This window comes from Branchiostoma belcheri, unplaced genomic scaffold (genome assembly GCF_001625305.1).
Source record: "Branchiostoma belcheri isolate BF01 breed outbred unplaced genomic scaffold, Haploidv18h27 scaffold1, whole genome shotgun sequence".
NCBI lineage: Eukaryota > Metazoa > Chordata > Leptocardii > Amphioxiformes > Branchiostomatidae > Branchiostoma > Branchiostoma belcheri.
Window position 1 is genome coordinate 11,820,601 of NW_017802379.1, and position 4,466 is coordinate 11,825,066.

The 4,466-nt window shown below is 44.2% G+C and overlaps 1 pseudogene; it reads right to left on the reverse strand.

Moving 5' to 3' along the window:
• Window positions 1-160: 160 nt before the first annotated feature.
• Window positions 161-3,840, reverse strand: LOC109476486 (annotated as a pseudogene).
• Window positions 3,841-4,466: the final 626 nt, after the last annotated feature.

Below are 4,466 nucleotides of genomic sequence, written 5' to 3' on the forward strand. Positions count from 1 at the left end.
CACACACACACACACACACACACACACAACCACACACACACACACACATAATACAAACACGCACACACAGACACACACATACATTATACATGCACACGCATACATAATATACATGTATATCCACACACGCATCTTAGAAAAACAACAAAAAGCTACACATTTACACAATACCTTTCTGGAACAGCGTTTTTCCTAGCTTTTCATGCTTGTTTCCGTAGGCTTGCCGCTGAATTTTCTCAGCTTCCTGGATAAAACATTAATGTAAGATGACTCAGATATAGTAAAAAAATATAATCTGTGGCACTTTAGAGAAATATACTACTCACACGTCGCAAAATTAAAAATATGCAAAACCTCTATAAAATTGATGGCAATATGCAAAATATGCAAAACTGATGGCAATATGCAAAAATATGCAAATCCTCTATAAAATTGATGGCTTAAAGTGAAATGCAAATGCAACTTTAAGTTGATTTTTTAAAGTATATAGCAAAAGATAAATCGAAGAGGTTTGCATTTACCTCGAGCTTACTGATGGCGTAGACTTCTTCTCCTGGCAATTTGAGCAGGAATCCGGCCAGGATGCCTGCGTTCCAGGCTATGTAGCGGTGGTGTGGGCCATTCTGCTCTCTGATTACGCGATCTGAAAGCTCGCACATTTCCTTTGCCTTCTTCAAAGTCGATACGTCGAAGGTCCCTTCGACTTCCATCTTCTTTGTCATTACGTCAGCATATCCAGTGTTGTAGATGGGGAAGCGATAGTCCCTTTCCTGGGTTAAGGCTTTCGCTTTCTCGTACATGGCTGCAGCCTTACCAAAGTCACGTAGTCCCGCGAGAGCTTTTCCATAGGTGCCATAGAAGTGGGCCTTGTTGTAGTCAGACGTCGTGCCACCCTGAAAGGCTTCCTCACATCGCTTAAACCACTTCACAGCTTCGGAAAATCGTTTGTTGTCAATGAAAGTATTCGCTAGCTCTTCAACAATTTCTGCGGTTGTTAAGCTCATAGACTCAACGCCTCTGTCCCTATCGAGTTTAACTCCGGACCGGTATGCACTTTGCAGCAAGGCTACCGCCCTACCAAAGTCTTCCTTTCTTCTTGCCAGTCGACCTTTTTCAAGATATAGCTCAGCGCCAACTTTTGTGTGCCCGTGGCGAACGAGTAGACGGTCGCACTTGTCAAAATGTTCGTCGGCGTCAACAAAGAGGTTCAAGCGGGATTCACATCGTCCTAGTCCCAACAACATTTGTGCAACAACAACATTTGGACCCTTTGGCTTCGCCATCTTATCTATGTAATACAGGCAGCTTTTTGCGTGTGGAAGCAGGTCTTTCTGTAGCTGGGGATAGGCTGCCTCCCCGTCTTAGCCAGTGTGAGAAGGCAGTTCTCGTATGTGCCTTTTGCCATACTCTTCCTCGCCTGACGCTGAACCTCACGGTGGATCGCCCCATACAACCCGTTGCCCTTTGTTGAGTACGATTTTTCACGTAGTGATCATGATGCGAGGCTGTAACGTCTGATCGGTTCCAGTAGCTCGAGGAGCTTCGCTCTGTCTACATCTGTCCCCTGTAAGGCTGATTTTAGCTGAACCTCGTGGTCGACTACAAACTCATCTGCCAGGGATGTTGAGTTCCATGCAACGCTGAAGATCCCGTAAGGGATCTCGTCAGGATCACAGAAGGCCAGGATGTTGAAGATGTCGCGTGAGGTCTGTGTCATCTCGTCAAAGTTTAGCGTGAAGGTGTTTTCTACTCTCTTTGAGCGATCCGTGCCGTGGCTGGGCCCGTCGAGGGGAATGTTGCCTCTTATCTTAATGGCTTTCAGGTATTCATCAAACGGACACCGCTTTTTGTTCATGTAGCAGGTCGCCTGTTCTAGAAGCAGTGGAAGCCCTCCAAACCTACGAGCGATCTCCATGGCGGCGGTATTGTCATTGTCTTCTTCCGCCTGCTGTCCAGTTCTTTTCTGCAGAAAGCTAAAAAAATTGAATACTTAAAATGAAATTTAATCAAATTGCTTGTGTAAACAAAAATGAACAAAGCCATACAAAACAAAAATAATGTTGCTAAAAATTAATAATTTAACCTCCAAGCAGTTCTTTCGGGGCAATATTGAGTTTGATCGTAAACCGTTGTCACCAACGACCTGCTCGGAGATTTGCAAACATGAACATTATAATAACAGAAACAAAGCCTATTTAAAAAACAAAAGTCAATTGGACATAAAAAGGAAAACACTTGGTTAGCATCAGAACCTAATTTTTAACGCCATTGTCAACTGCAGACAAAGCTTAGGTTCTGCACCACTAGTCATGGCAATCTAGGATCTTAGAACTTATCAGGTAATTGTTATATCAACGGGGAGACAGTCGAGAACGTTTTCTACCCGAAAAGGAGACACCTTCTGAATATTTCTAAATAAATTCAGATGCAGTTCTCTAAGTCAAACATTAGTTGTCATTAAGATCAATATTCCAAAAAGCAGTTACTTAAGCAACCGTATATGGTTTTGGAAACGGTCAGACGTTTCAACTAGTATCCACTAGCTTGCAACAGTTGCACTAAGAGACCTGAGGAGAAATGCAGGTTTATAAGCGCAAACTATTGATTGATATGCAAATATGCGTGTTTATAAGCACAAATAGTTTGTGCTTATAAACCTGCATTTCTCCCCTGGTCTCTCAGTCACTGACGAAAGCTAGTGGATACTAGCTGAAACGTCTGACCGTTTCCAAAATCATATCCAGTTGCTTGATTAACTGTTTTTGGCGTATCGTATTACCTGGATGTCTAACTTTCATCGAAGATCAATATTGTTACAATAGCTCTGAAAGCAAACCTGATTGATTCCTGTTCTGTTAAGGTGGGGAGTTCGATAGTCCCTGCGACTTTCAGGCCCTCCACGTACAGACAGCGCGTTGTGATGACAATGTGGCCTCCCTTCAGCTGATGTCTCGGAGGCAGGAGTTCATCTAGCCGGGTGTGTGCAGACACTTCGTCAGCGTTGTCTAGGATCAGCAGCCAAGTCTGAATTGACAGGCATTTACAATGAAATAGATTAAAAACGCTAAGGAGTTAAAATAGACAATAAATCAAATTCGGTTTAAAATCAATAAATATAAGTGCGATAAAACTTGTATAGTCTTCTCTATATATATTTAATACAATTCATGAGATCACGTCGGTATTTACAGATTGTCAGTTAAAGTGTTTGTTCAGCAAGTTTGTCATATAGGGTATCGCGGAGTTTTTGTGGCGAGTTGTTCTACAGATCATGGGAGTGTCTAGTTTGTTAGCACTACGAGTGTTTCTGCCGGATATCTGTTTTCGGGATGGAGGTAGCCAGTCACTGAATTCAGAGTTGAGGAGTTTCTTGGCGAAGGTGAGGCATAAGTGAGTACGTCGTTCTGCCAAGGGGTCAAGGTTTAGTGTAGACAGTGCTGAAGTGTAGTCTGAGAACTGTGTGCCCAGGATGATTCTGCATGCTCGTTTCTGTTGTCGTTCTAGCCTTGCAGACTGTGTACAGGTCAGGGCCGGGTGCCACACCGGTGCCGCGTATTCCATAGTGGGTCTGACGTACACGATGTAGACGGTTGTGAGGTCTTGTGTAGTGGCTCCAAACCTCTTCAGTCGGCGTAACAGGAACAGCTTTCTGTTTGAGGCGCTGATCATGTTGTCTACTTGTATGTCCCATTTGAGGTCACTCTGTACTGTCACTCCCAGGACTTTGATGTGAACAACTGTCTCAAGTGTCTGTCCATCAATGAGGAGTGGTTCAGGAGTGGGTGGAGTCCTAGCAAAACAGATGTGGAGTGCTTTGCACTTTCGGGAGTTCATCTTCATTTTGTGTTCTCTGACCCAGGTACTAAGGTTGTCAAGGGAGGTTTGTAGTGAACACTGTTGGTGGAGGAATCTGACTTGGGTGAGGTTCATGTCATCTGCATATTTCCACCTGTTGCTTAGCTCCCTGAGTGCACTGTTGATCAGTGCAAGGAAAAAAAATAGGACCCAGGATGGTTCCCTGTGCTACACCACAAGACAGGTGTTGCCAGTCCGCAACTTGGCCATGGTATCGCACACGCTGTCGTCTGTTGGACATAAAACTACAGATCCATGGTAGGAGGGATGGTCGCACTCCCAAATCAATCAGGCACTGCTGTGGTATGGTCGACTAAGTCGAACGCTTTAGAGAAGTCAGTTGTAATGAGCGTACTGATGGTGTTAGGAACTGACGATGATCTGTAGAGAAAGTCAAGCATGCTGATCAGGGCATGAGTGGTCGATCTATTCTTTCTGCATCCGAACTGTCTGGGGTCCAGGTTGGTGGATATGTCCTGCATAATCCATTGTGCGGCGAAACGTTCACAGTGTTTGGCGAGCTGTGCAGTGAGAAAAATCTGTCTTAACTCGTTTATATCAGGTGGTGAGGTTTTGGGAAGAGGAATAACATTTGCTTCTTTCCATTGGCG